Source organism: Tripterygium wilfordii, chromosome 11 (assembly GCF_013401445.1).
Source record: "Tripterygium wilfordii isolate XIE 37 chromosome 11, ASM1340144v1, whole genome shotgun sequence".
Lineage (NCBI taxonomy): Eukaryota > Viridiplantae > Streptophyta > Magnoliopsida > Celastrales > Celastraceae > Tripterygium > Tripterygium wilfordii.
The window spans coordinates 6666514-6688265 of NC_052242.1; positions in this window are offsets into that span (position 1 = coordinate 6666514).

The window sequence follows — 21752 nt, forward strand, 5'->3', positions numbered from 1 at the left end:
TCGTAAGGTAAAGACGCGAATAGACCAAGTTATGTCTGAATTGCACAAAAACGTGAAAATCTCTATGGAGAGAGTTGAGCAATTCCAAAGCATCAATGTGGACCGTTGTACTCTATTTAGTGCTCTTAAAAGTCTAACTTGCTAGTTGAGCCTTCGTGCCAGTTTCGTAAGGTAAAGATGCGAATAGACCAAGTTATGTCTGAAATTGCACAAAAACGTGAAAGCCACTATGAGTTGAGCAAAAGCATCAATGTGGACCGTTGTACTCTATTTAGTGCTCTTAAAAGTCTAACTTGCTAGTTGAGCCTTCGTGCCACGTTTCGTAAGGTAAAGACGCGAATAGACCAAGTTATGTTCGAATTGCACAAAAACGTGAAAGCTCCTCTATGGAGAGAGTTGAGCACTTCCAAAGCATCAATGTGGACCGTTGTACTCTATTAGTGCTCTTAAAAGTCTAACTTGCTAGTTGAGCCTTCGTGCCACGTTTCGTAAGGTAAAGACGCGAATAGACCAAGTTATGTCTCGAATTGCACAAAAACGTGAAAAGCTCCTCTATGGAGAGAGTTGAGCACTTCCAAAGCATCAATGTGGACCGTTGTACTCTATTAGTGCTCTTAAAAGTCTAACTTGCTAGTTGAGCCTTCGTGCCACGTTTCGTAAGGTAAAGATGCGAATAGACCAAGTTATGTCTCGAATTGCACAAAAACGTGAAAGCTCCTCTATGGAGAGAGTTGAGCATTCCAAAGCATCAATGTGGACCGTTGTACTCTATTTAGTGCTCTTAAAAGTCTAACTTGCTAGTTGAGCCTTCGTGCCACGTTTCGTAAGGTAAAGATGCGAATAGACCAAGTTATGTTTGAAATTGCACAAAAACGTGAAAATGCTCCTCTATGGAGAGAGTTGAGCACTTCCAAAGCATCAATGATTGGACCGTTGTACTCTATTAAGTGCTCTTAAAAGTCTAACTTGCTTGTTGAGCCTTCGTGCCACGTTTCGTAAGGTAAAGACGCGAATAGACCAAGTTATGTCTCGAAATTGCACAAAAACGTGAAAAGCTTCCTCTATGGAGAGAGTTGAGCACTTCAAAAGCATCAATGTGGACCGTTGTACTCTATTAAGTGCTCTTAAAAGTCTAACTTGCTAGTTGAGCCTTCGTGCCACGTTTCGTAAGGTAAAGACGCGAATAGACCAAGTTATGTCTCGAATTGCACAAAAACGTGAAAAGCTCCTCTATGAGAGAGAGTTGAGCACTTCCAAAGCATCAATGTGGACCGTTGTACTCTATTTAGTGCTCTTAAAAGTCTAACTTGCTTGTTGAGCCTTCGTGCCACGTTTCGTAAGGTAAAGATGCGAATAGACCAAGTTATGTTTGAAATTGCACAAAAACGTGAAATGCTCCACTAGGGAGAGAGTTGAGCAATTCGAAAGCATGGAATGTGGACCGTTGTACTCTATTTAGTGCTCTTAAAAGTCTAACTTGCTAGTTGAGCCTTCGTGCCACGTTTCGTAAGGTAAAGATGCGAATAGACCAAGTTATGTTTCGAAATTGCACAAAAAACGTGAAAATGCTCCACTATGGAGAGAGTTGAGCAATTCGAAGCATGGATGTGGACCGTTGTACTCTATTTAGTGCTCTTAAAAGTCTAACTTGCTAGTTGAGCCTTCGTGCCATGCGTTCGTAAGGTAAAGACGCGAATAGACCAAGTTATGTCTCGAATTGCACAAAAACGTGAAATGCTTCTCTATGGAGAGAGTTGAGCACTTCCAAAGCATCATGTGGACCGTTGTACTCTATTAGTGCTCTTAAAAGTCTAACTTGCTTGTTGAGCCTTCGTGCCAGCTTCGTAAGGTAAAGACGCGAATAGACCAAGTTATGTCTCGAATTGCACAAAAAACGTGAAAAGCTCCTCTATGGAGAGAGTTGAGCACTTCCAAAGCATCAATGTGGACCGTTGTACTCTATTAGTGCTCTTAAAAGTCTAACTTGCTTGTTGAGCCTTCGTGCCACGTTTCGTAAGGTAAAGACGCGAATAGACCAAGTTATGTCTCGAATTGCACATAAAACGTGAAAATGCTCCATCTATGGAGAGAGTTGAGCACTTCGAAAGCATGGATGTGGACCGTTGTACTCTATTTAGTGCTCTTAAAAGTCTAACTTGCTTGTTGAGCCTTCGTGCCACGTTTCGTAAGGTAAGATGCGAAATAGACCAAGTTATGTCTGCAACTTGCACAAAAACGTGAAAATGCTCCTCTATGGAGAGAGTTGAGCACTTCCGAAAGCATGCAATTTGGACCGTTGTACTCTATTTAGTGACTCTTAAAAGTCTAACTTGCTAGTTGAGCCTTCGTGCCACGTTTCGTAAGGTAAAGACGCGAATAGACCAAGTTATGTCTGAAACTTGCACAAAAACGTGAAATTCTCCACTATGGAGAGAGTTGAGCACTTCCAAAGCATCAATGTGGACCGTTGTACTCTTATTAAGTGACTCTTAAAAGTCTAACTTGCTAGTTGAGCCTTCGTGCCACGTTTCGTAAGGTAAAGATGCGAATAGACCAAGTTATGTTTGAATTGCACAAAAACGTGAAATTCTCCACTATGGAGATAGTTGAGCACTTCCAAAGCATCAATGTGGACCGTTGTACTCTATTAAGTGCTCTTAAAAGTCTAACTTGCTAGTTGAGCCTTCGTGCCACGTTTCGTAAGGTAAAGACTGCGAATAGACCAAGTTATGTCTCGAATTGCACAAAAACGTGAAATGCTCCTCTATGGAGAGAGTTGAGCACTTCGAAAGCATCGATGTGGACCGTTGCACTCTATTTAAGTGCTCTTAAAAGTCTAACTTGCTTGTTGAGCCTTTCGTGCCACGTTTCGTAAGGTAAAGATGCGAATAGACCAAGTTATGTTTGAAATTGCACAAAAACGTGAAATGCTCCACTATGGAGAGAGTTGAGCAATTCGAAAGCATGGATGTGGACCGTTGTACTCTATTTAAGTGCTCTTAAAAGTCTAACTTGCTAGTTGAGCCTTCGTGCCACGTTTCGTAAGGTAAAGACGCGAATAGACCAAGTTATGTCTCGAATTGCACAAAAACGTGAAAAGCTTCCTCTATGGAGAGAGTTGAGCACTTCCAAAGCATCAATGTGGACCGTTGTACTCTATTAAGTGCTCTTAAAAGTCTAACTTGCTTGTTGAGCCTTCGTGCCACGTTTCGTAAGGTAAAGACGCGAATAGACCAAGTTATGTCTCGAATTGCACAAAAACGTGAAAAGCTCCTCTATGGAGAGAGTTGAGCACTTCAAAGCATCAATGTGGACCGTTGTACTCTATTTAGTGCTCTTAAATGTCTAACTTGCTTGTTGAGCCTTCGTGCCATGTTTCGTAAGGTAAAGACGCAAATAGACCAAGTTATGTCTCGAATTGCACAAAAACGTGAAATGCTCCTCTATGGAGAGAGTTGAGCAACTTCCAAAGCATCAATGTGGACCGTTGTACTCTATTAGTGCTCTTAAAAGTCTAACTTGCTAGTTGAGCCTTCGTGCCATGTTTCGTAAGGTAAAGACGCGAATAGACCAAGTTATGTCTCGAATTGCACTAAAAACGTGAAAAGCTCCTCTATGGAGAGAGTTGAGCACTTCCAAAGCATCAATGTGGACCGTTGTACTCTATTTAGTGCTCTTAAAAGTCTAACTTGCTTGTTGAGCCTTCGTGCCACGTTTCGTAAGGTAAAGATGCAAATAGACCAAGTTTATGTTGAAATTGCACAAAAACGTGAAATGCTCCACTATGGAGAGAGTTGAGCAATTCGAAAGCATGGATGTGGACCGTTGTACTCTATTTAGTGATCTTAAAAGTCTAACTTGCTAGTTGAGCCTTCGTGCCACGTTTCGTAAGGTAAAGACGCGAATAGACCAAGTTATGTCTCAAACTTGCACAAAACGTGAAAATGCTCCTCTATGGAGAGAGTTGAGCACTTCCAAAGCATCAATTGGACCGTTGTACTCTTTTTAGGACTCTTAAAAGTCTAACTTGCTAGTTGAGCCTTCGTGCCACGTTTCGTAAGGTAAAGATGCGAATAGACCAAGTTATGTTTGAAATTGCACAAAAACGTGAAATTCTCCACTATGGAGATAGTTGAGCACTTCCAAGGCATCAATGTGGACCGTTGTACTCTATTAAGTGCTCTTAAAAGTCTAACTTGCTAGTTGAGCCTTCGTGCCACGTTTCGTAAGGTAAAGACGCGAATAGACCAAGTTATGTCTCGAATTGCACAAAAACGTGAAAAGCTCCTCTATGGAGAGAGTTGAGCACTTCCAAAGCATCAATGTGGACCGTTGTACTCTATTTAGTGCTCTTAAAAGTCTAACTTGCTTGTTGAGCCTTCGTGCCACGTTTCGTAAGGTAAAGATGCAAATAGACCAAGTTATGTTTGAAATTGCACAAAACGTGAAATGCTCCACTATGGAGAGAGTTGAGCAATTCGAAAGCATGGATGTGGACCGTTGTACTCTATTTAGTGCTCTTAAAAGTCTAACTTGCTAGTTGAGCCTTCGTGCCACGTTTCGTAAGGTAAAGACGCGAATAGACCAAGTTTTGTCTCAACTTGCACAAAAACGTGAAAATCTCCTCTATGGAGAGAGTTGAGCACTTCCAAAGCATCAATTTGGACCGTTGTACTCTTTTTAGGACTCTTAAAAGTCTAACTTGCTAGTTGAGCCTTCGTGCCACGTTTCGTAAGGTAAAGATGCGAATAGACCAAGTTATGTTTGAAATTGCCCAAAAACGTGAAATTCTCCACTATGGAGATAGTTGAGCACTTCCAAAGCATCAATGTGGACCGTTGTACTCTATTAAGTGCTCTTAAAAGTCTAACTTGCTAGTTGAGCCTTCGTGCCACGTTTCGTAAGGTAAAGACTGCGAATAGACCAAGTTATGTCTCGAATTGCACAAAAACGTGAAAAGCTCCTCTATGGAGAGAGTTGAGCACTTCCAAAGCATCAATGTGGACCGTTGTACTCTATTAAGTGCTCTTATAAGTCTAACTTGCTTGTTGAGCCTTCGTGCCATGTTTCGTAAGGTAAAGACGCTAATAGACCAAGTGATGTCTCGAATTGCACAAAAACGTGAAAAGCTCCTCTATGGAGAGAGTTGAGCACTTCCAAAGCATCAATGTGGACCGTTGTACTCTATTTAGTGCTCTTAAAAGTCTAACTTGCTTTTTGAGCCTTCGTGCCACGTTTCGTAAGGTAAAGACGCGAATAGACCAAGTTATGTCTCGAATTGCACAAAAACGTGAAAAGCTCCTCTATGGAGAGAGTTGAGCACTTCCAAAGCATCAATGTGGACCGTTGTACTCTATTTAGTGCTCTTAAAAGTCTAACTTGCTTGTTGAGCCTTCGTGCCACGTTTCGTAAGGTAAAGATGCAAATAGACCAAGTTATGTTTGAAATTGCACAAAAACGTGAAATGCTCCACTATGGAGAGAGTTGAGCAATTCCAAAGCATGGATGTGGACCGTTGTACTCTATTTAGTGCTCTTAAAAGTCTAACTTGCTAGTTGAGCCTTCGTGCCACGTTTCGTAAGGTAAAGACGCGAATAGACCAAGTTATGTCTCAACTTGCACAAAAACGTGAAAATCTCCTCTATGGAGAGAGTTGAGCACTTCCAATGCATCAATTTGGACCGTTGTACTCTTTTTAGGACTCTTAAAAGTCTAACTTGCTAGTTGAGCCTTCGTGCCACGTTTCGTAAGGTAAAGATACGAATAGACCAAGTTATGTTTGAAATTGCACAAAAACGTGAAATTCTCCACTATGGAGATAGTTGAGCACTTCCAAAGCATCAATGTGGACCGTTGTACTCTATTAAGTGCTCTTAAAAGTCTAACTTGCTAGTTGAGCCTTCGTGCCACGTTTCGTAAGGTAAAGACGCGAATAGACCAAGTTATGTCTCGAAATGCACAAAAACGTGAAAAGCTCCTCTATGGAGAGAGTTGAGCACTTCCAAAGCATCAATGTGGACCGTTGTACTCTATTAAGTGCTCTTATAAGTCTAACTTGCTTGTTGAGCCTTCGTGCCATGTTTCGTAAGGTAAAGACGCGAATAGACCAAGTTATGTCTCGAATTGCACAAAAACGTGAAAAGCTCCTCTATGGAGAGAGTTGAGCACTTCCAAAGCATCAATGTGGACCGTTGTACTCTATTTAGTGCTCTTAAAAGTCTAACTTGCTTGTTGAGCCTTCGTGCCACGTTTCGTAAGGTAAAGACGCGAATAGACCAAGTTATGTCTCGAATTGCACAAAAACGTGAAAAGCTCCTCTATGGAGAGAGTTGAGCACTTCCAAAGCATCAATGTGGACCATTGTACTCTATTTAGTGCTCTTAAAAGTCTAACTTGCTTGTTGAGCCTTCGTGCCACGTTTCGTAAGGTAAAGATGCGAATAGACCAAGTTATGTTTGAAATTGCACAAAAACGTGAAATGCTCCACTATGGAGAGAGTTGAGCAATTCCTAAGCATGGATGTGGACCATTGTACTCTATTTAGTGCTCTTAAAAGTCTAACTTGCTAGTTGAGCCTTCGTGCCACGTTTCGTAAGGTAAAGACGCGAATAGACCAAGTTATGTCTGGAATTGCACAAAAACGTGAAGAGCTCCTCTATGGAGAGAGTTGAGCACTTCCAAAGCATCAATGTGGACCTTTGTACTCTATTTAGTGCTCTTAAAAGTCTAACTCGCTAGTTGAGCCTTCGTGCCACGTTTCGTAAGGTAAAGATGCGAATAGACCAAGTTACGTCTCAACTTGCACAAAAACGTGAAAAGCTCCTCTATGGACAGAGTTGAGCAATTCCAAAGCATCAATGTGGACCGTTGTACTCTATTTAGTGCTCTTAAAAGTCTAACTTGCTAGTAGAGCCTTCGCGCCACGTTTCGTAAGGTAAAGACGCGAATAGACCAAGTTATGTCTCGAATTGCACAAAAACGTGAAAAGCTCCTCTATGGAGAGAGTTGAGCACTTCCAAAGCATCAATGTGGACCGTTGTACTCTATTTAGTGCTCTTAAAAGTCTAACTTGCTTGTTGAGCCTTCGTGCCACGTTTCGTAAGGTAAAGATGCGAATAGACCAAGTTATGTTTGAAATTGCACAAAAACGTGGAATGCTCCACTATGGAGAGAGTTGAGCAATTAGAAAGCATGGATATGGACCGTTGTACTCTATTTAGTGCTCTTAAAAGTCTAACTTGCTAGTTGAGCCTTCGTGCAACGTTTCGTAAGGTAAAGACGCGAATAGACCAAGTTATGTCTCGAATTGCAGAAAAACGTGAAAAGCTCCTCTATGGAGAGAGTTGAGCACTTCCAAAGCATCAATGTGGACCATTGTACTCTATTAAGTGCTCTTAAAAGTCTAACTTGCTTGTTGAGCCTTCGTGCCACGTTTCGTAAGGTAAAGATGCGAATAGACCAAGTTATGTTTGAAATTGCACAAAAACGTGAAATTCTCCACTATGGAGATAGTTGAGCACTTCCAAAGCATCAATGTGGACCGTTGTACTCTATTAAGTGCTCTTAAAAGTCTAACTTGCTAGTTGAGCCTTCGTGCCACGTTTCGTAAGGTAAAGACGCGAATAGACCAAGTTATGTCTCGAAATACCCAAAAACGTGAAAAGCTCCTCTATGGAGAGAGTTGAGCACTTCCAAAGCATCAATGTGGACCGTTGTACTCTATTAAGTGCTCTTATAAGTCTAACTTGCTTGTTGAGCCTTCGTGCCATGTTTCGTAAGGTAAAGACGCGAATAGACCAAGTTATGTCTCGAATTGCACAAAAACGTGAAAAGCTCCTCTATGGAGAGACTTGAGCACTTCCAAAGCATCAATGTGGACCGTTGTACTCTATTTAGTGCTCTTAAAAGTCTAACTTGCTTGTTGAGCCTTCGTGCCACGTTTCGTAAGGTAAAGACGCGAATAGACCAAGTTATGTCTCGAATTGCACAAAAACGTGAAAAGCTCCTCTATGGAGAGAGTTGAGCCCTTCCAAAGCATCAATGTGGACCGTTGTACTCTATTTAGTGCTCTTAAAAGTCTAACTTGCTTGTTGAGCCTTCGTGCCACGTTTCGTAAGGTAAAGATGCGAATAGACCAAGTTATGTTTGAAATTGCACAAAAACGTGAAATGCTCCACTATGGAGAGAGTTGAGCAATTCCTAAGCATGGATGTGGACCGTTGTACTCTATTTAGTGCTCTTAAAAGTCTAACTTGCTAGTTGAGCCTTCGTGCCACGTTTCGTAAGGTAAAGACGCGAATAGACCAAGTTATGTCTCGAATTGCAGAAAAACGTGAAAAGCTCCTCTATGGAGAGAGTTGAGCACTTCCAAAGCATCAATGTGGACCGTTGCACTCTATTAAGTGCTCTTAAAAGTCTAACTCGCTAGTTGAGCCTTCGTGCCACGTTTTGTAAGGTAAAGATGCGAATAGACCAAGTTACGTCTCAACTTGCACAAAAACGTGAAAAGCTCCTCTATGGACAGAGTTGAGCAATTCCAAAGCATCAATGTGGACCGTTGTACTCTATTTAGTGCTCTTAAAAGTCTAACTTGCTAGTAGAGCCTTCGCGCCACGTTTCGTAAGGTAAAGACGCGAATAGACCAAGTTATGTCTCGAATTGCACAAAAACGTGAAAAGCTCCTCTATGGAGAGAGTTGAGCACTTCCAAAGCATCAATGTGGACCGTTGTACTCTATTTAGTGCTCTTAAAAGTCTAACTTGCTTGTTGAGCCTTCGTGCCACGTTTCGTAAGGTAAAGATGCGAATAGACCAAGTTATGTTTGAAATTGCACAAAAACGTGGAATGCTCCACTATGGAGAGAGTTGAGCAATTAGAAAGCATGGATATGGACCGTTGTACTCTATTTAGTGCTCTTAAAAGTCTAACTTGCTAGTTGAGCCTTCGTGCAACGTTTCGTAAGGTAAAGACGCGAATAGACCAAGTTATGTCTCGAATTGCAGAAAAACGTGAAAAGCTCCTCTATGGAGAGAGTTGAGCACTTCCAAAGCATCAATGTGGACCGTTGTACTCTATTAAGTGCTCTTAATAGTCTAACTTGCTTGTTGAGCCTTCGTGCCACGTTTCGTAAGGTAAAGATGCGAATAGACCAAGTTATGTCTCGAATTGCAGAAAAACGTGAAAAGCTCCTCTATGGAGAGAGTTGAGCACTTCCAAAGCATCAATGTGGACCGTTGCACTCTATTAAGTGCTCTTAAAAGTCTAACTTGCTTGTTGAGCCTTCGTGCCACGTTTCGTAAGGTAAAGATGCGAATAGACCAAGTTATGTTTGAAATTGCACAAAAACGTGAAATGCTCCACTATGGAGAGAGTTGAGCAATTCGAAAGCATGGATGTGGACCGTTGTACTCTATTTAGTGCTCTTAAAAATCTAACTTGCTAGTTCAGCCTTCGTGCCACGTTTCGTAAGGTAAAGACGCGAATAGACCAAGTTATGTCTCGAATTACACAAAAACGTGAAAAGCTCCTCGATGGAGAGAGTTGAGCACTTCCAAAGCATCAATGTGGACCGTTGTACTCTATTAAGTGCTCTTATAAGTCTAACTTGCTTGTTGAGCCTTCGTGCCATGTTTCGTAAGGTAAAGACGCGAATAGACCAAGTTATGTCTCGAATTGCACAAAAACGTGAAAAGCTCCTCGATGGAGAGAGTTGAGCACTTCCAAAGCATCAATGTGGACCGTTGTACTCTATTAAGTGCTCTTATAAGTCTAACTTGCTTGTTGAGCCTTCGTGCCATGTTTCGTAAGGTAAAGACGCGAATAGACCAAGTTATGTCTCGAATTGCACAAAAACGTGAAAAGCTCCTCTATGGAGAGAGTTGAGCACTTCCAAAGCATCAATGTGGACCGTTGTACTCTATTTAGTGCTCTTAAAAGTCTAACTTGCTTGTTGAGCCTTCGTGCCACGTTTCGTAAGGTAAAGATGCGAATAGACCAAGTTATGTTTGAAATTGCACAAAAACGTGGAATGCTCCACTATGGAGAGAGTTGAGCAATTAGAAAGCATGGATATGGACCGTTGTACTCTATTTAGTGCTCTTAAAAGTCTAACTTGCTAGTTGAGCCTTCGTGCAACGTTTCGTAAGGTAAAGACGCGAATAGACCAAGTTATGTCTCGAATTGCAGAAAAACGTGAAAAGCTCCTCTATGGAGAGAGTTGAGCACTTCCAAAGCATCAATGTGGACCATTGTACTCTATTAAGTGCTCTTAAAAGTCTAACTTGCTTGTTGAGCCTTCGTGCCACGTTTCGTAAGGTAAAGATGCGAATAGACCAAGTTATGTTTGAAATTGCACAAAAACGTGAAATTCTCCACTATGGAGATAGTTGAGCACTTCCAAAGCATCAATGTGGACCGTTGTACTCTATTAAGTGCTCTTAAAAGTCTAACTTGCTAGTTGAGCCTTCGTGCCACGTTTCGTAAGGTAAAGACGCGAATAGACCAAGTTATGTCTCGAAATACCCAAAAACGTGAAAAGCTCCTCTATGGAGAGAGTTGAGCACTTCCAAAGCATCAATGTGGACCGTTGTACTCTATTAAGTGCTCTTATAAGTCTAACTTGCTTGTTGAGCCTTCGTGCCATGTTTCGTAAGGTAAAGACGCGAATAGACCAAGTTATGTCTCGAATTGCACAAAAACGTGAAAAGCTCCTCTATGGAGAGACTTGAGCACTTCCAAAGCATCAATGTGGACCGTTGTACTCTATTTAGTGCTCTTAAAAGTCTAACTTGCTTGTTGAGCCTTCGTGCCACGTTTCGTAAGGTAAAGACGCGAATAGACCAAGTTATGTCTCGAATTGCACAAAAACGTGAAAAGCTCCTCTATGGAGAGAGTTGAGCCCTTCCAAAGCATCAATGTGGACCGTTGTACTCTATTTAGTGCTCTTAAAAGTCTAACTTGCTTGTTGAGCCTTCGTGCCACGTTTCGTAAGGTAAAGATGCGAATAGACCAAGTTATGTTTGAAATTGCACAAAAACGTGAAATGCTCCACTATGGAGAGAGTTGAGCAATTCCTAAGCATGGATGTGGACCGTTGTACTCTATTTAGTGCTCTTAAAAGTCTAACTTGCTAGTTGAGCCTTCGTGCCACGTTTCGTAAGGTAAAGACGCGAATAGACCAAGTTATGTCTCGAATTGCAGAAAAACGTGAAAAGCTCCTCTATGGAGAGAGTTGAGCACTTCCAAAGCATCAATGTGGACCGTTGCACTCTATTAAGTGCTCTTAAAAGTCTAACTCGCTAGTTGAGCCTTCGTGCCACGTTTTGTAAGGTAAAGATGCGAATAGACCAAGTTACGTCTCAACTTGCACAAAAACGTGAAAAGCTCCTCTATGGACAGAGTTGAGCAATTCCAAAGCATCAATGTGGACCGTTGTACTCTATTTAGTGCTCTTAAAAGTCTAACTTGCTAGTAGAGCCTTCGCGCCACGTTTCGTAAGGTAAAGACGCGAATAGACCAAGTTATGTCTCGAATTGCACAAAAACGTGAAAAGCTCCTCTATGGAGAGAGTTGAGCACTTCCAAAGCATCAATGTGGACCGTTGTACTCTATTTAGTGCTCTTAAAAGTCTAACTTGCTTGTTGAGCCTTCGTGCCACGTTTCGTAAGGTAAAGATGCGAATAGACCAAGTTATGTTTGAAATTGCACAAAAACGTGGAATGCTCCACTATGGAGAGAGTTGAGCAATTAGAAAGCATGGATATGGACCGTTGTACTCTATTTAGTGCTCTTAAAAGTCTAACTTGCTAGTTGAGCCTTCGTGCAACGTTTCGTAAGGTAAAGACGCGAATAGACCAAGTTATGTCTCGAATTGCAGAAAAACGTGAAAAGCTCCTCTATGGAGAGAGTTGAGCACTTCCAAAGCATCAATGTGGACCGTTGTACTCTATTAAGTGCTCTTAATAGTCTAACTTGCTTGTTGAGCCTTCGTGCCACGTTTCGTAAGGTAAAGATGCGAATAGACCAAGTTATGTCTCGAATTGCAGAAAAACGTGAAAAGCTCCTCTATGGAGAGAGTTGAGCACTTCCAAAGCATCAATGTGGACCGTTGCACTCTATTAAGTGCTCTTAAAAGTCTAACTTGCTTGTTGAGCCTTCGTGCCACGTTTCGTAAGGTAAAGATGCGAATAGACCAAGTTATGTTTGAAATTGCACAAAAACGTGAAATGCTCCACTATGGAGAGAGTTGAGCAATTCGAAAGCATGGATGTGGACCGTTGTACTCTATTTAGTGCTCTTAAAAATCTAACTTGCTAGTTCAGCCTTCGTGCCACGTTTCGTAAGGTAAAGACGCGAATAGACCAAGTTATGTCTCGAATTACACAAAAACGTGAAAAGCTCCTCGATGGAGAGAGTTGAGCACTTCCAAAGCATCAATGTGGACCGTTGTACTCTATTAAGTGCTCTTATAAGTCTAACTTGCTTGTTGAGCCTTCGTGCCATGTTTCGTAAGGTAAAGACGCGAATAGACCAAGTTATGTCTCGAATTGCACAAAAACGTGAAAAGCTCCTCTATGGAGAGAGTTGAGCACTTCCAAAGCATCAATGTGGACCATTGTACTCTATTTAGTGCTCTTAAAAGTCTAACTTGCTTGTTGAGCCTTCGTGCCACGTTTCGTGAGGTAAAGATGCGAATAGACCAAGTTATGTTTGAAATTGCACAAAAACGTGAAATGCTCCACTATGGAGAGAGTTGAGCAATTCCAAAGCATGGATGTGGACCGTTGTACTCTATTTAGTGCTCTTAAAAGTCTAACTTGCTAGTTGAGCCTTCGTGCCACGTTTCGTAAGGTAAAGATGCAAATAGACCAAGTTATGTTTGAAATTGCACAAAAACGTGAAATGCTCCACTATAGCGAGAGTTGAGCAATTCGAAAGCATGGATGTGGACCGTTGTACTCTATTTAGTGCTCTTAAAAGTCTAACTTGCTAGTTGAGCCTTCGTGCCATGTTTCGTAAGGTAAAGACGCGAATAGACCAAGTTATGTCTCGAATTGCACAAAAACGTGAAAAGCTCCTCTATGGAGAGAGTTGAGCACTTCCAAAGCATCAATGTGGACCGTTGTACTCTATTTAGTGCTCTTAAAAGTCTAACTTGCTTGTTGAGCCTTCGTGCCACGTTTCGTAAGGTAAAGATGCGAATAGACCAAGTTATGTTTGAAATTGCACAAAAACGTGAAATGCTCCACTATGGAGAGAGTTGAGCACTTCCAAAGCATCAATGTGGACCGTTGTACTCTATTTAGTGCTCTTAAAAGTCTAACTTGCTTGTTGAGCCTTCGTGCCACGTTTCGTAAGGTAAAGATGCAAATAGACCAAGTTATGTTTGAAATTGCACAAAAACGTGAAATGCTCCACTATGGAGAGAGTTGAGCAATTCGAAAGCATGGATGTGGACCGTTGTACTCTATTTAGTGCTCTTAAAAGTCTAACTTGCTAGTTGAGCCTTCGTGCCACGTTTCGTAAGGTAAAGACGCGAATAGACCAAGTTATGTCTCAACTTGCACAAAAACGTGAAAATCTCCTCTATGGAGAGAGTTGAGCACTTCCAAAGCATCAATTTGGACCGTTGTACTCTTTTTAGGACTCTTAAAAGTCTAACTTGCTAGTTGAGCCTTCGTGCCACGTTTCGTAAGGTAAAGATGCGAATAGACCAAGTTATGTTTGAAATTGCACAAAAACGTGAAATTCACCACTATGGAGATAGTTGAGCACTTCCAAAGCATCAATGTGGACCGTTGTACTCTATTAAGTGCTCTTAAAAGTCTAACTTGCTAGTTGAGCCTTCGTGCCATGCTTCGTAAGGTAAAGACGCGAATAGACCAAGTTATGTCTCGAAATGCACAAAAACGTGAAAAGCTCCTCTATGGAGAGAGTTGAGCACTTCCAAAGCATCAATGTGGACCGTTGTACTCTATTAAGTGCTCTTATAAGTCTAACTTGCTTGTTGAGCCTTCGTGCCATGTTTCGTAAGGTAAAGACGCGAATAGACCAAGTTATGTCTCGAATTGCACAAAAACGTGAAAAGCTCCTCTATGGAGAGAGTTGAGCACTTCCAAAGCATCAATGTGGACCGTTGTACTCTATTTAGTGCTCTTAAAAGTCTAACTTGCTTGTTGAGCCTTCGTGCCACGTTTCGTAAGGTAAAGACACGAATAGACCAAGTTATGTCTCGAATTGCACAAAAACGTGAAAAGCTCCTCTATGGAGAGAGTTGAGCACTTCCAAAGCATCAATGCGGACCGTTGTACTCTATTTAGTGCTCTTAAAAGTCTAACTTGCTTGTTGAGCCTTCATGCCACGTTTCGTAAGGTAAAGATGCGAATAGACCAAGTTATGTTTGAAATTGCACAAAAACGTGAAATGCTCCACTATGGAGAGAGTTGAGCAATTCCTAAGCATGGATGTGGACCGTTGTACTCTATTTAGTGCTCTTAAAAGTCTAACTTGCTAGTTGAGCCTTCGTGCCACGTTTCGTAAGGTAAAGACGCGAATAGACCAAGTTATGTCTCGAATTGCACAAAAACGTGAAGAGCTCCTCTATGGAGAGAGTTGAGCACTTCCAAAGCGTCAATGTGGACCGTTGTACTCTATTTAGTGCTCTTAAAAGTCTAACTCGCTAGTTGAGCCTTCGTGCCACGTTTCGTAAGGTAAAGACGCGAATAGACCAAGTTATGTCTCGAATTGCACAAAAACGTGAAAAGCTCCTCTATGGAGAGAGTTGAGCACTTCCAAAGCATCAATGCGGACCGTTGTACTCTATTTAGTGCTCTTAAAAGTCTAACTTGCTTGTTGAGCCTTCATGCCACGTTTCGTAAGGTAAAGATGCGAATAGACCAAGTTATGTTTGAAATTGCACAAAAACGTGAAATGCTCCACTATGGAGAGAGTTGAGCAATTCCAAAACATCAATGTGGACCGTTGTACTCTATTTAGTGCTCTTAAAAGTCTAACTTGCTAGTTGACCCTTCGTGCCACGTTTCGTAAGGTAAAGATGCGAATAGACTAAGTTATGTTTGAAATTGCATAAAAACGCGAAATGCTCCTCTATGGAGAGAGTTGAGCACTTCCAAAGCATCAATGTGGACCGTTGTACTCTATTAAGTGCTCTTAAAAGTCTAACTTGCTAGTTGAGCCTTCGTGCCATGTTTCGTAAGGTAAAGATGCGAATAGACCAAGTTACGTCTCAACTTGCACAAAAACGTGAAAAGCTCCTCTATGGACAGAGTTGAGCAATTCCAAAGCATCAATGTGGACCGTTGTACTCTATTTAGTGCTCTTAAAAGTCTAACTTGCTAGTTGAGCCTTCGCGCCACGTTTCGTAAGGTAAAGACGCGAATAGACCAAGTTATGTCTCGAATTGCACAAAAACGTGAAAAGCTCCTCTATGGAGAGAGTTGAGCACTTCCAAAGCATCAATGTGGACCGTTGTACTCTATTTAGTGCTCTTAAAAGTCTAACTTGCTTGTTGAGCCTTCGTGCCACGTTTCGTAAGGTAAAGATGCGAATAGACCAAGTTATGTTTGAAATTGCACAAAAACGTGGAATGCTCCACTATGGAGAGAGTTGAGCAATTAGAAAGTATGGATGTGGACCGTTGTACTCTATTTAGTGCTCTTAAAAGTCTAACTTGCTAGTTGAGCCTTCGTGGAACGTTTCGTAAGGTAAAGACGCGAATAGACCAAGTTATGTCTCGAATTGCAGAAAAACGTGAAAAGCTCCTCTATGGAGAGAGTTGAGCACTTCCAAAGCATCAATGTGGACCGTTGTACTCTATTAAGTGCTCTTAAAAGTCTAACTTGCTTGTTGAGCCTTCGTGCCACGTTTCGTATGGTAAAGATGCGAATAGACCAAGTTATGTTTGAAATTGCACAAAAACGTGAAATGCTCCACTATGGAGAGAGTTGAGCAATTCGAAAGCATGGATGTGGACCGTTGTACTCTATTTAGTGCTCTTAAAAGTCTAACTAGCTAGTTCAGCCTTCGTGCCACGTTTCGTAAGGTAAAGACGCGAATAGACCAAGTTATGTCTCGAATTGCACAAAAACGTGAAAAGCTCCTCTATGGAGAGAGTTGAGCACTTCCAAAGCATCAATGTGGACCGTTGTACTCTATTTAGTGCTCTTAAAAGTCTAACTTGCTTGTTGAGCCTTCGTGCCACGTTTCGTAAGGTAAAGACGCGAATAGACCAAGTTATGTCTCGAATTGCACAAAAACGTGAAAAGCTCCTCTATGGAGAGAGTTGAGCACTTCCAAAGCATCAATGCGGACCGTTGTACTCTATTTAGTGCTCTTAAAAGTCTAACTTGCTTGTTGAGCCTTCATGCCACGTTTCGTAAGGTAAAGATGCGAATAGACCAAGTTATGTTTGAAATTGCACAAAAACGTGAAATGCTCCACTATGGAGAGAGTTGAGCAATTCCTAAGCATGGATGTGGACCGTTGTACTCTATTTAGTGCTCTTAAAAGTCTAACTTGCTAGTTGAGCCTTCGTGCCACGTTTCGTAAGGTAAAGACGCGAATAGACCAAGTTATGTCTCGAATTGCACAAAAACGTGAAGAGCTCCTCTCTGGAGAGAGTTGAGCACTTCCAAAGCATCAATGTGGACCGTTGTACTCTATTTAGTGCTCTTAAAAGTCTAACTCGCTAGTTGAGCCTTCGTGCCACGTTTCGTAAGGTAAAGATGCGAATAGACCAAGTTACGTCTCAACTTGCACAAAAACGTGAAAAGCTCCTCTATGGAGAGAGTTGAGCAATTCCAAAACATCAATGTGGACCGTTGTACTCTATTTAGTGCTCTTAAAAGTCTAACTTGCTAGTTGACCCTTCGTGCCACGTTTCGTAAGGTAAAGATGCGAATAGACTAAGTTATGTTTGAAATTGCATAAAAACGCGAAATGCTCCACTATGGAGAGAGTTGAGCACTTCCAAAGCATCAATGTGGACCGTTGTACTCTATTAAGTGCTCTTAAAAGTCTAACTTGCTAGTTGAGCCTTCGTGCCATGTTTCGTAAGGTAAAGATGCGAATAGACCAAGTTACGTCTCAACTTGCACAAAAACGTGAAAAGCTCCTCTATGGACAGAGTTGAGCAATTCCAAAGCATCAATGTGGACCGTTGTACTCTATTTAGTGCTCTTAAAAGTCTAACTTGCTAGTTGAGCCTTCGCGCCACGTTTCGTAAGGTAAAGACGCGAATAGACCAAGTTATGTCTCGAATTGCACAAAAACGTGAAAAGCTCCTCTATGGAGAGAGTTGAGCACTTCCAAAGCATCAATGTGGACCGTTGTACTCTATTTAGTGCTCTTAAAAGTCTAACTTGCTTGTTGAGCCTTCGTGCCACGTTTCGTAAGGTAAAGATGCGAATAGACCAAGTTATGTTTGAAATTGCACAAAAACGTGGAATGCTCCACTATGGAGAGAGTTGAGCAATTAGAAAGTATGGATGTGGACCGTTGTACTCTATTTAGTGCTCTTAAAAGTCTAACTTGCTAGTTGAGCCTTCGTGCAACGTTTCGTAAGGTAAAGACGCGAATAGACCAAGTTATGTCTCGAATTGCAGAAAAACGTGAAAAGCTCCTCTATGGAGAGAGTTGAGCACTTCCAAAGCATCAATGTGGACCGTTGTACTCTATTAAGTGCTCTTAAAAGTCTAACTTGCTTGTTGAGCCTTCGTGCCACGTTTCGTATGGTAAAGATGCGAATAGACCAAGTTATGTTTGAAATTGCACAAAAACGTGAAATGCTCCACTATGGAGAGAGTTGAGCAATTCGAAAGCATGGATGTGGACCGTTGTACTCTATTTAGTGCTCTTAAAAGTCTAACTAGCTAGTTCAGCCTTCGTGCCACGTTTCGTAAGGTAAAGACGCGAATAGACCAAGTTATGTCTCGAATTGCACAAAAACGTGAAAAGCTCCTCTATGGAGAGAGTTGAGCACTTCCAAAGCATCAATGTGGACCGTTGTACTCTATTAAGTGCTCTTATAAGTCTAACTTGCTTGTTGAGCCTTCGTGCCATGTTTCGTAAGGTAAAGACGCGAATAGACCAAGTTATGTCTCGAATTGCACAAAAACGTGAAAAGCTCCTCTATGGAGAGAGTTGAGCACTTCCAAAGCATCAATGTGGACCGTTGTACTCTATTTAGTGCTCTTAAAAGTCTAACTTGCTTGTTGAGCCTTCGTGCCACGTTTCGTAAGGTAAAGATGCGAATAGACCAAGTTATGTTTGAAATTGCACAAAAACGTGAAATGCTCCACTATGGAGAGAGTTGAGCAATTCCAAAGCATGGATGTGGACCGTTGTACTCTATTTAGTGCTCTTAAAAGTCTAACTTGCTAGTTGAGCCTTCGTGCCACGTTTCGTAAGGTAAAGACGCGAATAGACCAAGTTATGTCTCGAATTGCACAAAAACGTGAAAAGCTCCTCTATGGAGAGAGTTGAGCACTTCCAAAGCATCAATGTGGACCGTTGTACCCTATTTAGTGCTCTTAAAAGTCTAACTAGCTATTTGAGCCTTCGTGCCACGTTTCGTAAGGTAAAGATGCGAATAGACCAAGTTACGTCTGAAGTTGCACAAAAACGTGAAAAGCTCCTCTATGGAGAGAGTTGAGCAATTCCAAAACATCAATGTGGACCGTTGTACTCTTTTTAGTGCTCTTAAAAGTCTAACTTGCTAGTTGAGCCTTCGTGCCACGTTTCGTAAGGTAAAGATGTGAATAGACCAAGTTATGTTTGAAATTGCCCAAAAACGTGAAATGCTCCACTATGGAGAGAGTTGAGCACTTCCAAAGCATCAATGTGGACCGTTGTACTCTATTAAGTGCTCTTAAAAGTCTAACTTGCTAGTTGAGCCTTCGTGCCATGTTTCGTAAGGTAAAGATGCGAATAGACCAAGTTACGTCTCAACTTGCACAAAAACGTGAAAAGCTCCTCTATGGACAGAGTTGAGCAATTCCAAAGCATCAATGTGGACCGTTGTACTCTATTTAGTGCTCTTAAAAGTCTAACTTGCTAGTTGAGCCTTCGCGCCACGTTTCGTAAGGTAAAGACGCGAATAGACCAAGTTATGTCTCGAATTGCACAAAAACGTGAAAAGCTCCTCTATGGAGAGAGTTGAGCACTTCCAAAGCATCAATGTGGACCGTTGTACTCTATTTAGTGCTCTTAAAAGTCTAACTTGCTAGTTGAGCCTTCGTGCTACGTTTCGTAAGGTAAAGACGCGAATAGACCAAGTTATGTCTCAAATTGCACAAAAACGTGAAAAGCTCCTCTATGGAGAGAGTTGAGCACTTCCAAAGCATCAACGTGGACCGTTGTACTCTATTTAGTGCTCTTAAAAGTCTAACTTGTTTGTTGAGCCTTCGTGCCACGTTTCGTAAGGTAAAGATACGAATAGACCAAGTTACGTCTCAAATTGCACAAAAACGTGAAATGCTCCACTATGGAGGGAGTTGAGCAATTCCAAAGCCTGAATGTGGACCGTTGTACTCTATTTAGTGCTCTTAAAAGTCTAACTTGCTAGTTGAGCCTTCGTGCCACGTTTCGTAAGGTAAAGACGCGAATAGACCAAGTTATGTCTCAACTTGCACAAAAACGTGAAAGGCTCCTCTATGGAGAGAGTTGAGCACTTCCAAAGCATCAATTTGGACCGTTGTACTATTTTTAGGACTCTTAAAAGTCTAACTTGCTAGTTGAGCCTTCGTGCCACGTTTCGTAAGGTAAAGATGCGAATAGACCAAGTTATGTTTGAAATTGCACAAAAAAGTGAAATTCTCCACTATGTAGAGAGTTGAGCACTTCCAAAGCATCAATGTGGACCGTTGTACTCTATTAAGTGCTCTTAAAAGTCTAACTTGCTAGTTGAGCCTTCGTGCCACGTTTCGTAAGGTAAAGACGCGAATAGACCAAGTTATGTCTTGAATTGCACAAAAACGTGAAAAGCTCCTCACTGGAGAGAGTTGAGCACTTCCAAAGCATCAATGTGGACCGTTGTACTCTATTTAGTGCTCTTAAAAGTCTAACTTGCTTGTTGAGCCTTCGTGCCACGTTTCGTAAGGTAAAGATGCGAATAGACCAAGTTATGTTTCAAATTACACATATACGTGAAATGCTCCACTATGGAGAGAGTTGAGCAATTCCAAAGCATGAATGTGGACCGTTGTACTCTATTTGGTGCTCTTAAAAGTCTAACTTGCTAGTTGAGCCTTCGTGCCACGTTTCGTAAGGTAAAGACGCGAATAGACCAAGTTATGTCTCCAATTGCACAACAACGTGAAAAGCTCCTCTATGGAGAGAGTTGAGCACTTCCAAAGCATCAATGTGGACCGTTGTACTCTATTTAGTGCTGTTAAAAGTCTAACTTGCTAGTTGAGCCTTTGTGTCATGTTTCGTAACGTAAAGAGGTGAATAGAGCAAGTTATGTCTCAAATTCCACAAAAAGTGAAATGCTCCTCTATGGAGAGAGTTGAGCACTTCCCAAGCATCAATGTGGACCGTTGCACTCTATTTAGTGCTCTTAAAAGTCTAACTTTCTAGTTGAGCCTTCGTGCCACGTTTCGTAAGGTAAAGACGCGAATAGACCAAGTTATGTCTCCAATTGCACAACAACGTGAAAAGCTCCTCTATGGAGAGAGTTGAGCACTTCCAAAGCATCAATGTGGACCGTTGTACTCTATTTAGTGCTCTTAAAAGTCTAACTTGCTTGTTGACCCTTCGTGCCACGTTTCGTAAGGTAAAGATGCGAATAGACTAAGTTATGTTTGAAATTGCATAAAAACGCGAAATGCTCCACTATGGAGAGAGTTGAGCACTTCCAAAGCATCAATGTGGACCGTTGTACTCTATTAAGTGCTCTTAAAAGTCTAACTTGCTAGTTGAGCCTTCGTGCCATGTTTCGTAAGGTAAAGATGCGAATAGACCAAGTTACGTCTCAACTTGCACAAAAACGTGAAAAGCTCCTCTATGGACAGAGTTGAGCAATTCCAAAGCATCAATGTGGACCGTTGTACTCTATTTAGTGCTCTTAAAAGTCTAACTTGCTAGTTGAGCCTTCGCGCCACGTTTCGTAAGGTAAAGACGCGAATAGACCAAGTTATGTCTCGAATTGCACAAAAACGTGAAAAGCTCCTCTATGGAGAGAGTTGAGCACTTCCAAAGCATCAATGTGGACCGTTGTACTCTATTTAGTGCTCTTAAAAGTCTAACTTGCTTGTTGAGCCTTCGTGCCACGTTTCGTAAGGTAAAGATGCGAATAGACCAAGTTATGTTTGAAATTGCACAAAAACGTGGAATGCTCCACTATGGAGAGAGTTGAGCAATTAGAAAGTATGGATGTGGACCGTTGTACTCTATTTAGTGCTCTTAAAAGTCTAACTTGCTAGTTGAGCCTTCGTGGAACGTTTCGTAAGGTAAAGACGCGAATAGACCAAGTTATGTCTCGAATTGCAGAAAAACGTGAAAAGCTCCTCTATGGAGAGAGTTGAGCACTTCCAAAGCATCAATGTGGACCGTTGTACTCTATTAAGTGCTCTTAAAAGTCTAACTTGCTTGTTGAGCCTTCGTGCCACGTTTCGTATGGTAAAGATGCGAATAGACCAAGTTATGTTTGAAATTGCACAAAAACGTGAAATGCTCCACTATGGAGAGAGTTGAGCAATTCGAAAGCATGGATGTGGACCGTTGTACTCTATTTA